This window comes from Lygodium microphyllum, chromosome 17 (assembly GCF_053477565.2).
Source record: "Lygodium microphyllum isolate KBCC chromosome 17, Lygodium_microphyllum_v1.1.10, whole genome shotgun sequence".
NCBI lineage: Eukaryota > Viridiplantae > Streptophyta > Polypodiopsida > Schizaeales > Lygodiaceae > Lygodium > Lygodium microphyllum.
Window position 1 is genome coordinate 60,019,209 of NC_141151.1, and position 12,908 is coordinate 60,032,116.

Sequence of the window (12,908 nt, forward strand, 5' to 3'; positions counted from 1 at the left end):
GACCTACCACCAGGTTTACCTCCATCACGTCCAGAAGACCATAAGATTGACCTAATACCTGGCACACAACCACCTTGCAAAGCCCCATATAGGCACAATCAAATAGAGCAAAAAGAAATCCAGAGTCAAGTAGAAGAATTACTAAATAGAGGTTTAATTCGACCTAGCAGTTCCCCATTCGGTGCACCTGTACTCTTAGTCAAGAAAAAGAATAATACTTATCGGATGTGTATTGACTACCGAGCATTAAACAAGATCACTGTAAAGAATAGGTATCCTATACCTAGAGTTGACGACCTTATGGACAAACTGCAAGGATCTTCTATATTTAGTAAAATTGACCTTAAATCTGGATATCATCAGGTGAGGTTAGATAGATCCGACATATTTAAGACTGCATTCAGGACACAGTTTGGCCATTACGAATTCTTAGTTATGCCATTCGGATTAACTAATGCACCTGCCACTTTCAGTAGAATGATGAATCGTATTTTTCTAAAATATCAATATTGTGTGATTGTTTTCTTTGATGATATTTTAGTATTCAGTCAAAGTGAAAAAGAGCATTATGAGCATTTATCATTAGTTTTTCAATTACTGAAAGAAAATCAATTGTTTGCAAATCCTGACAAGAGTGAATTCTTTAAGACAGAAATAGAATATCTAGGTCATATTGTATCAGAAGAAGGAATAAAAGTTGATCCTAAGAAAATTGACGCAATATTGCATTGGCCTATTCCTAAAAATGTACATGAATTACGCTCATTCCTTGGTCTTGCTAGTTTCTATAGGAAGTTTGTACGTAATTTCTCATTACTTGCTTTACCACTGACCAAACTTCTTAAGAAAGGTATTGTTTATCAATGGACTGAAAACCAGCAGAAATCCTTTGATTTACTTAAACGTGCATTGACCAATGCCCCTGTCCTACAATTGCCTGACTTTAACAGACCATTCTTTTTAGTTGTGACTGATGCTAGCGGATCAGGAATAGGAGCCGTGCTAATGCAAGACAACCATCCAATAGCATATTCTAGTTCTAAGCTGAAACCCTCTGAGCTTAAATATTCCACTTATGACAAGGAACTCTTAGCAGTTGTCCAAGCATTGAAACAATGGAAGCATTATTTAATGGGTTCAGAATTCATGATAAAGACCGACCAGCAAAGCATTAGACATCTACTTAGCCAACCCCAAATTTCTGACCGCCATATCAAATGGGCTTCATTCATTCAAAGTTTCCATCCTATCATTCAATACCAACCTGGAAAAGAAAATGTAGTTGCCGATGCATTGAGTAGAAGACCTGCAATTCATAATATTTCTATCATATCTTTTGATTCTTTGATTGCTATGAAAGACACATATCACCAGGATATTACTTTTCATTCTGATTGGCAAAAATTAGTTCAAAATAATTTCATTCATGTTGATTCATTGTCATATAATGATGGATTCATGTTCTTTGAAAAGAGACTGTGTGTTACTATTCCATTCCGATCTTTTGTTTTAACTGAAATTCATTGTCCCCCATATCAAGGTCATAGAGGTATCATTTCTACATTACGCATGTTAACTGAAGATTTTTATTGGCCGCATATGGATGCAGATGTGTCTAATTTTGTTTCTGAATGTCTGATTTGTCAAAGAATAAAGAGACATCATGGTAAACAGTATGGGTTATTAATGCCTTTATCTATTCCATCTAAACCTTGGGAACATATATCTATGGATTTCATTACTGGCTTACCAAATACTAAATCTAACCATGACATGATTTGGACAATTGTAGATAGATTTAGTAAGCAAGCATATTTCATTGCATGTAAGAAAACTTTAACAGCATCACAAGCAGCACAGTTATTTTTGAAAACTGTTTTTACTAACCATGGATTGCCGAAAGTGATTATTTCAGATAGAGATTCTAGATTTTGTAATAATTTCTGGATTACACTGTTTGCAAATCTAGGCACAAAGATTGATTTCTCATCTGCATTTCATCCAGAAACAAATGGACAAACAGAAGCCACAAATAGCACTATTTTAGATCTTTTACGTGCATACACTATTTCTAAACCTCAGACATGGGATACTCATTTACATTTATTACAGTTTGCTTACAATAATACACCGCACACATCTACAAAGAAAGCCCCTTTTGAAGTTATTTATGGATATAGATTATCTACACCTGTTGCATCTTTGTCTAATAGAATACAAAGTGCCGATGATGTTGCTGTTATGCATAACACTATTTTTGATGAAGTAAAGGATATGATTGTTAAAGCCCAACAATCATATACCAAACAAGCCAACAAGAAAAGACAAGCCATGAATTTCAAAGTTGATGATTATGTTTGGCTTAGAATAGAAAAGCGTAGACTGCAAAGTGTAGATAGACATCCAGTTGTCAAATTAGCCCCTAGATTCTACGGACCATTTAGAATCATTCATAAGATTAATGACAATGCATTCAAGTTAGAACTGCCATCACATTGGAAAATTCATAATACCTTCCATATTAGTTTATTGAGACCATTTAGAGGACAATTACCTATCCACCCTGTATATGAAAACCCACCTTTACTAGAAGAAGAGACTGAAATACTTGAACCAGAAGCCATCATAGACACTGACTACATGACCACTAGAACTGGCCGAAGGTACTCTAGATATCTCGTGAAATTTAAGAACCATCCTGTAGAGGAAGCACAATGGATGCACGCTAGAGACCTAAATGCTTTCCCCACTCTGTTAGCTCCACATTGAGCTAATAGCAATTGAGGTCAATTGCTATCCCACCCCGGGGGTATGATGCCAGGAGGCATATTCCACGGTGGATTCCGTGAGGTTTTACGGTGGATTCCGTAAACTTAGATGACCGGGGCTTATACGCAAAGAGGATTCTTTGTGCGAGAAGTTGATGGGGACGCCTGTCCTTTTCGGGCGTTTCATTAATTTAGTGTGTACATGGGTGATTCCATAGCGGGTGATTCCGCAAAATGCATATTAAATTAATAAACGTTTATGAGTTTAGAGTGCGCACTCGTAATAAATTAAGGTTAGGATTTATTTCTAACCAGTTGATTTATTTATGTAGCTGAAGACTGCTAGGTATTCACTTTTGTCGGTTTAATTGTGTTATTTTACTAACGATTGTGAATGCTTCAGTTGATGTGTAGAGATAGCAGCAGTGGCGGAGGAAAGCATTGGAGTCTAGCGGGTTTCCGACCTTTGGATATATTTTGATAGGCGCCACGCCTATATTTTGATTATGTCTATAGAGACATCGACTATTTATTATTATTTTGTATGCGCTTATGCGCCTGGATATGTTATTTTTATTTGGACATTGAGATTGGGCGTGCCAGACTCTTTGGGCACCGTCCATTAGCTTTATTTTCCTATTTTTGATAGAAAGCAAACTCAAAAGCTAAAAGCTTGTCATATTTTTGTAATTGGGCTATTTTTGAGCAAAAAGATTGAAAATATATATTAAATACATGCTTTGTGAAGTGCTCACACAAGGCATGGGGGAGATTCAACCCAATTTGTCTTTTGTCTCATGTCGTGCTTGTTTTTACATTGGTCTTTGTGCTAAAAAGTAGAGTGCTTTGTTCTTGGGGACCTTTGGGAATTCACTACGTGAGCTACCTGCGTCCGATCTGCGCACCAGGCCATCTATAATTCCCTAGTATAAAATATAGGAGAACCTCTTAGTTGTGTAGCATGTTATTTCCTCTACTATGATATGTGGAGAATGTGATTCCCTTGCTATATGTCCTATAATTTCCTAATATAAGGTGTGGGGAATGGAAATCCCTAGTTGTATGTAGGGCATTCAATATATAAGCATACCTAAGATTAATCCCTACTATAAGATGCAGGGAATGTAATTTCCTAGTTATATGTAGAGAATGCATTTGTCTGAACCTAGGAAATATTAGAGAATTTCCTAAATTCCACAAGTTTTCCTATATAGGACCTATTCAAAAGCTCCTTGTGTGGTAGTAAGATTTAAAATTTTTAAAAAACCATAAAATTACAATTTTCAAGGTAGGACCATCCAACTAAGATTGATAAAATTACAATTTTCAAGGTAGGACCATCCAACTAAGCGGTTTGAAGAAATAGAAGATGTAGAAGAATATTCATAGTCTAGGTGAAGCAATAGACAAAAAAAAGTGCATGAAACAATAGCTTACTCTCTACTTCCCAAACCGCTAATTTGATGCACAAAAGAGAGAAAATTTGATAAAAGAGAAGCGGTTTGAAGGCTAATATTAATGTTTAGTTACATTCTTACATTCTTACAATTAACCTAGCCATTTAAAAAGTAGTACAAAATCTTCAATGCAACACGTGGTCACACGGGTGATATTTTCAAGTTGAGCATATCAACAAAATATATTCCATGATGGATTGTGATGTCATGTTAAAGTTTGAACAAGAAAGTGGACGGGAAGCCATAGATTCAAATACTATTATAGATAATATGGAGTATTTTGGCAACTTACAATGTGTTATTTCAATAGATGATTGTAGCTTCTCCATGATCATATTTGATGTACAGTGGTGTAAAGTGAGTGGTGTAAAGTGGTATTGGAAGGAGCAGTGGTAACCATTCAAATAGATCCATCTAGATTCTTGGAGGTAGATTTACAGAAAAGATGGAGCGATCTACATGACACATTTGTCTTGCCAACTCATATGAACATATGTATGACCTTGTTTGTTAGTTTTTTCACAACACGAAATAGTCATAAATTTTGTTTCATTCTTGGTGACACACTTATATGTGATATTAAACATGAAATCTTATATCCAAACCCCCTACAACCTCGTTGGTTGTATGTTGTGCCATCAACATCTTAGAGTGCTTGAGTTATGATGAAAGTAATATCCCCAGTATAGATCAAGAGAGTATGTAAGTGGAGGAGTTGATATTATGGGCTGTGGAGGACAAGGAGGGCTTGGAGCATTACGAGAAGAGATGCATGGATAATGTAGATGAAGAGACAGGAATACAATAATTTTTTAAGAATGAAGTGGACTCCTCTTTCTATGGAGACATATGTGTATACCTTTCGGTGTACGTTGAGCTATTCCAAAAGCTTGAAATGAAGCTGTATGACTAGTCGTATTTGCATCCACTTGTCAAATTTATTGATGATCCCCTTTTACTGGTACTTACATATATGCTTTTTAACTAACATCCTTTTTTGTAAAGTTATGTTTTCATGCTTTACCTAAACCATATGTTTATTATGTTTAAAAAAATTAACTATGTAGGTTGTTGTTGGTGATATCAAGAGAGAAACATAAGCCAAGGGATGAGAGATTATGAGTTGTAGGAAATCTTCACATATATGCCTCCAAATTTCAAATGGCACGCTTCAAAGATATATCAGACCAGTGGTTGTCGTCTTGATTGTGCATTTTGCACGTTCTACTTTAGTATCTTCTAACACTTTGATATCCAATAAGTAGAGTCAACCTCTAGACTAGCTGTTAAGTAAGGCTCAAGGACGCCTTGCTCGACTCAGCCAAAGAGGATGGTTGTGGTGGTTTTAGGAGGGATGTTGTAAAATTACAGATGTTGTGACCCTATAGTTGATTACTACTCCTTAATCTCATACCAGTTCTAGAGAGAGCGTCTCAGGTGGGTGCTATGGAGGCACCAATGTAGTATCCCCATCTCGTCAATCAATTGGACATTTATCACCTCCAGGGTTATCACACATGTAGGTACATCTCCTCTTGTGACTCTAGGTTTAACTCAGTCGTCCACAGATGGTATCCCTATGGGTTTTACTTTGAGATATACCACCCCCACAAGTATTCCAAATGGACATGTGTCTCTTGGTTATGCCGAGGAGTGTAGTTTTCGATTGAAGAGGATACATCTTAGATGTATCCCGCTAGGGTACAAATCACTAGTGGATGAGAAAATAGGTATGGTGCTCGTGAATGATGACGAGAGGATTGTGATGGCATACATGATAGAGTTGTGACAATAAGTATTTAGGCACATCGTTCTAGACCACTCGAAAAATATATTGGAGGGAGAAAGGACTACTATATGATAGCATTCTAATATGAGGTGGTCTCAATACCTACGATGGCAAAGAGGTTTTCCACAAGATGGATAATGGACTGTATGAATGTATACATGTGGTATAGATATACTATCAGAAGAATGTAAGGCGATGAAGAGTGGCACTCCAAATCCTAAGTGGTTAGACAAAGAGGATTGGCACAAACTCAAGGAGAAGGTTGTGCACTCTCCAAGATGATAGTAGCACAACAGAATACAACAAGGGTAGGATTGAGGCAAGGATCATGCATCATCTAGAGACAGTGATAGACATAGAACTTAGTTGGAGGATTTTATAAGTTTTCTTTTAGTTGTATTCACTTTCTTATTTGGAATACTACTTGTACTAATAACCTTATTTCTAATAATGTTACTTTTTTTTTCCTTACAACACTCGATCACAAACTACAATCTTACAGGTTTAGAGACTTGATATATAGAGAGACAAAGTCTCACTACACTCATCAATAGATTATTTGCTCACAGTAGCCCAATAAGTCATGTTGTTTTTTTGTTTTCAATCATTAATTTTTTTATAATGCATTATGTATTAATTAATTTGGAGTTGTTATTGATTTTTGTGCATTAAGCGCATGTTACCTAACATTTTGGTCCCATTATTCAGACGAAGTTCATGTCAACCATGTGAGCTCTCACACATATTGCCATAGAGAATAAGGGGCATGGTGATGCTGACCCCGAAACAATTTTGTAACAAGTAGTTAGGATTTGATATTTTTTGTTAGATTAATAAGAGTGTCTAATTGATGATAACATTGAAAAGAAATCATTCTACACATTCTTATTAGGATAGGATTATACTTATAATTATTTTGATTTATTAAAAAATCATTTGGTTTTATCAATCTTAGTTGGATCGTCTACCTTGAAAATTGTAATTTGATGGATTTTTTAAATTTTTGAATCTTACTACTACACAAGGAGCTTTTGAATAGCTCCTATATAGGAAAACTTGTGGAATTTAAGAAATTCTCTAATATTTCCTAGGTTTAGACAAATGCATTCTCAACATATAACTAGGAAATTACATTCCCCACATCTTATAGTAGCGATTAATCTTAGGTGTGCCTTTATCAATCCCCTACATACAACTAGGTATTTCCATTCCCCACACCATATATTAGGAAATTATAGGACATACAGCTAGGGAATCGCATTCTCCACATATGATAGTAGGAAATAACATGCTACACAACTAAGAGGTTCCATTCCCTATATTTTATACTAGTGTAATGAAGGAGGCAGTAGAGAGAGAAGGAGAGGAGATAGAGAGGGTGCAGAAGAGAGAGAAAAACTGTAGGAAGAGAGAGAAAAAGAGTGAAGAGGAGAGAGAGAGACTTGAAAATGAGAGAGAAAGACAGAAAGAGAGAGAAAGAAGCCATGAGAGCTTGGAGAAGGAGATGAAGATGAAAGGAGACTTGTACTAAAATCTGATGCTGAAAAATCAAGTCCCTAACACCTTATATACTAGCCAGTGTAGCTAGTATTTCCCTATTATTAAATCCCCCTCTCTTACATTCCATCCCCACCCGAAGGTTTTTGCCCTCAAAAACAATTTGGGCACTTATGCTAACTGGGTAGGAGCAGATCAGAGTACTACTCTGCTGCATTATTACAGGGGTATACAAATGAATGAAGAGGTATTATTGCGTATGTGAGGTCATTGGGGTATGTATTTTACATGGGTCTTATTGAGGAATTATAAAAAATGAATTTTGACCCAAGTATCTTGAGTGAATGTGAGTTGCAGACAGTGGACAACAAGTTGTTTACTAGAGGACCCTGCTGTAGTAAATTTGTCATAACTTTCTGTAGGAGACTCCGATCGGGGTGGGCCATATATCAAAACCGAGCTCTCAAGGAGTACTTTTAGCCCATGTATGGTGTCCGTTGCTGTCCATAGTGCAGGGTAAAATTTGATTTAAAATAGAGAGTTGTGTGCAATCATTCTAAGAGAAAACAAGGCCATAGCTAGCTAGATTTCAGCCAAATCTGCTTCTAATAGATATGGAAACTCTTCCAAAGCTGAAGCTGGCCTCGAAGAAGCTTCCTCAAGTGGTAAACATTGCCACTTAATCAAGTATTCCATGATGGAGCGAGAGCGAAGCTTCTTTTCCCTTTGTCCAATGATTTGCTCGGGTATGTATTGAATGATGCCTTCTTCATTTATCGGTGGTAACTCCTCAACATAATCCACTGATGATCCAATGAAGGGCTTCAATTGGCTCACATGGAAGACATTATGAATTTTCGTGGATGGCGGTAGTGCTAACTGATATGCCAAGTCTCCTACTCTTTTGATAATCCGATATGGTCCATAGAACCTATGTGCCAACTTATTGCTGGATCCATCCTTAAGGGTGGCATATCTAGACTTGGGCACCTTCAAAAGCACCAAATCCCCTTCTTGGAATTCAACATCCCTTCTTTTGTCATCAGCATAAAGCTTCATTTGATCCTAAGCTTTCTTCAAGTTGACTTTGCATTGCTGAAGTAAGGCCTGCATTTTATCCAATTCCTCCTTGCTTTATGGGTTTACTTTATCATTGAAGATAACCGTGGGGAGGGGCACCTTATAGCCATACAATGCCTCAAATGGTGAAACTCCAATGCTAGAGTGTATAGAGTTGTTATAGGCAAACTCGGTCAGATGCAACCACGAGTCCCAAGTATTTTGCACATCATAACAGAAATGCCTCAAGTAAGTTTCTAGCCACTTGTTAACCCTCTCTGTTTGGCCATCAGTCTGTGGATGATAAGCAGTGGAAGGGGCTAACTGAGTGCCCATAAAGCTGAAAACTGCCTGCCAAAAATTGCTCATGAATTTAGCATCCCGATCATGCACAATGACCTGTGGTAAGCCATGTAATTTGAAAACATGTTTCATGAATTGGCTAGCTACTTGAGAAGCACTATATTGAATCGTTGTAAGAATGAAATGGGCTACCTTGATGAGTCTGCCCACAATTACATAGATGCTGTTCCACCCCTTCTTGGTCACCGATAGGCCAGTTATGAAGTCCATATTGATATGTGTTCATTTGCCTTCAAGCATAGGCAATGGCTGTAGTAAACCAGCTGGTTTTAAGGTGTTGTCTTTGTTTTGTTGACATGGCATGCGGCTCAAAACAAAATCTTTTACATCCTTCCATAGGCACTTCCCAATGGAAGCTTTTAGCAAATTTTTCATAAGTTTTAAAAATGCCCAAGTGACCAGCTGTAGGTGAAGAATGGATCTCTTGCATGATCTTTTGCTTGAATGGGGAAGTGTATGGGATGGCAGTCTTGCCCTCAAACCATAAGAGACCGTTCTTGAGCTAATATGGAGAGTTTTCTTCTACATGCCCTTGCTGTAATTTCTAGAAAATGTGGTTGAAATCAACATCTAACAAATAGGCCTCCTGAAGCTCTTCTATCCAATCACTATGAAGTTCCATAATGGCTGAAACTTTACAAGCCCACATTCTTGATAATGAATCAGCAACTACATTGTCTTTTCCCCGTGTATGTGTGATGTCAAAGTCATAGTTTTGCAATGTAGCTACCCATCTGCGTTGTTTGGGGGTAAGATTAGACTGAGAGAGGAAGTATTTAAGGACCCTATGGTTGCTCTTGACCCTAAATCTGTTGCCATACAAGTAGTGGTGCCATTTCTTAATGGCATGAAGGATGGACAGTATTTCTTGGTCATATACATTCATGGTTATCTCATTTTCAGCAAGTTTGTGGCTCTCAAATGCTATAACCCCATGCTCTTGTAACAATACAGCCCCTATGCCTCTGCCACTGGCATCATACTGAATGGTTAATTCTTTCAAAAAATCTAGGCAAACAAGGATGGGTGCCGAGGTAAGCAATTCTTTGAGCTGATTAAAGCTCTTATCAACTATGGCATCCTAGGAAAAGGCCTCTTTCTTAAGCCTATCCATTAGGGGAGCTGCAATAGTGCCATAATGCCTAATGAATCTGCGATAGAATGATGAGAGACCAATAAATCCTCCAAGTGAAGTGGTATTTGCAGGTGTGGGCCAGTCTTTTATACATTGCACTTTCTTAGGATCAGCCCTAATTCCATCTTCACTAACAATGTGCCCAAAGTATTCCACCTCTGTCTGTATGAAATAACATTTTGTTTCCTTGGCAAAGAGCCTGTGCTGCCTCAATACATCAAACACCTGCCTCATGTGCCAAAGGTGATCCTTCAGTGATCTACTATAGATGAGGATGTCATCAAAGAAGACCAACACAAATCTGAAAAGAAAGGGCTGAAGTATTTTGTTCATTAAGCTTTGAAAGGTGGCTGGTGTATTAGTTAACCCATAAGGCATAACCAAGAAATGATAAAGCCCCCTATCAGTCTGAAATGCTGTTTTGACCTCATCCCCTACCCTCATGTGGATCTGGTGATAGCCTGATCTCAAATCTATGTTCGTAAAGTACTTAGCCCCCTTGAGCTCATCCAGGAAGTCATCTATGCGTGGAATAGGGTACATGTTCTTCATGGTGATCTTATTAAGATCCCTCTAGTCTATGCACATCCTGAAAGATCCATCCTTCTTTTTGACCAATAGCACAAGGGAAGCATACGGTGAAGAATTGGGCTCAATGAATCCCATGTCCAGTAATTCTTTAACTTGTCTGGCAACTTCTTCTCTTTCGCACCTAGACAATTTGTAAGGTGGCTTGTTCACAGGCTTTGAATGAGGCTCCAGATCTATGGGATGATCAACCGCCCTATTAGGGGATAGTGTTGTAGGTACTTGGAAGAGGTCCTTGTACTCTTCTAAAAGAGTTTTCAATGCTGAATTATTTACTGTTTTAGTGGACTGATTTGAATTTTCTTTATTTAACTGTAATACAAAGATTTGGGACCGTTTCTTGAACTCTTTCTTGAGTTGTTTGCTAGTAATGAGCTGAAATTCACTATCATTTTGAATTCCTTGCAAGTGAATGAGCTGTCCCGCACTGACAAACTCCATATACAGTAAGGAAAATTCCATGGTTATAGTGCCCAAAGTTTTCAGCCAATCACAACCCAAGACAACATCTATAGGCCCCATTTCTAATGCAATTAAATCCAATCACTGTCCAAAATTTTCAGCAAGCTGAATATGAATAGCAGGGCATACTTGTGTGCTAATTTCTTCATCCCCATTGGCAACTTGCACCTTCAATGGTGGCTGCTGTAAATCAATGGGAAAACACTTCAGCATGTCCATGACTGCTCTGTTAATGAAACTATGAGTGCTACCACTGTCCACAAGTATAAACACATCCTTCCCATGAATTTGGCCCTTAATACGCAATGTATTAGGGCTTTTGGATCCTATCCAAGCATCCATTGATATGGTATAAGCAATGGCAGCATGTGTTTCATCATGTGGTTCAATCTTTCTACCCATACCCCATGATAAATGGCCACCGAGGTCAAAAGGAAACGAGTCAGCAGGGTCAAAGTACTCTTCTTGAGTAAACTCTTCATCAACATCATCTGTTTCAGCAGTCATCATAAAATCATGTGTATCTTCAGGGTCCTCCTCTAAGTCCTCAAATACCAACATGCTGTGAACCTGTGCCTTAGCATTTCTAAAATACCAACATGCTATGAGTCCTCAAATAGCAACATGCTGTGAACCCGTGCCTTAGCATTGCTAAAAGCACATTTTGAGGCATGATCAGCTGTATACTTCTTGCCACTGTAACAATTCTGAATGGATAAACCCTTTTAATAAAATAAAAGTAATTTTTTAAATCCCCTCATTCTCCCCTAGCCGACGTCGCGCTGGAGGGGAGGGAGGGAAGCCACGTTCAAGCAGCACGCTGGGGCTCATGTGGAGCCTTAGCCATGCATGCTGCCACGTAGGGGAGGGAGGGGAGGACTGCCGTAGAAGGAGGAGGGGCTGCCATTTTTAATTGTTTCCACTGCTGTTGCAAGAGGGGAGAGGAGGCACCGAGTATCGCCAGGCCATCATCATCACAGTTCGCGCCGAATTCGTCAGCACGACCGGCAAAGTCCATCTGTCCTTTCCCTCCCTGCCCACGTGTGGATGCTACTAGAAGCTTCTAAAGGGCTTCATAAGCCCCCTTTCAACCCGTGCTTAATCCTCCCTATGCCCCCTTTCCTGTGGGCTTGGGATTACTATCCCCCCCCCGAATGTCCCTTTTGAAGCTCATAAGCCCCCTTCATATGCCTCTTGAAACCCCTTTCAGCCCCCCGTGTCGTAAAAACCTTCCAAGGGGCCCTTAAGCCCCTTTTCACCCCCCCTGTGTGTCCACAAAATTCTCCCTACTCTCTTCCCCCCCCTCGGGTTTTAAAAACCCCCTAAGCCCTTTTCACCCCTGTGTCCACACACCCCTCCCCCGTGTCCTAAAATCCCTCCAAGACCCCCTTCCTATACCTTTCACTCCCGTGTCCAAAAATCTCCCAAGGCCCCTTCTTATGCCTTTTGGAACCACACATACACACCTTCCCTCCCCCTCCCCCCCGTGTTTTAAGCCCCTTCATCCCATGGGTATTGGAACCCCATAATTTAAACCTTTCTTCCCCCGTATTTAACCCTTAAGCCCCTTTCTTTTGGGCTTGTTACTCCCCCCCCCCACCCCCCCCACCCCCCGTGTGTAAACCCCTATAGGGCCTTTTCCTTGGGCTTTGTAAGCCTTTCCCTCCCAAAAGAACTAAGACCTTAAAGGTCTTATTACCCCCCTCCTCGTGGTTAAAACCTTAACTATTCCTTGCCTTTCCAAAATACCCTTGGGACTTGGTTTTTTCCCCTACTCGAAAAAGAGAAGA

The 12,908-nt window shown here is 39.0% G+C and overlaps 1 pseudogene; it reads right to left on the minus strand.

Moving 5' to 3' along the window:
* LOC148021941 (uncharacterized) overlaps nucleotides 1-11,679 on the minus strand; it is a 31,690-nt pseudogene extending 20,011 nt beyond the window's left edge.
* Nucleotides 11,680-12,908: the final 1,229 nt, after the last annotated feature.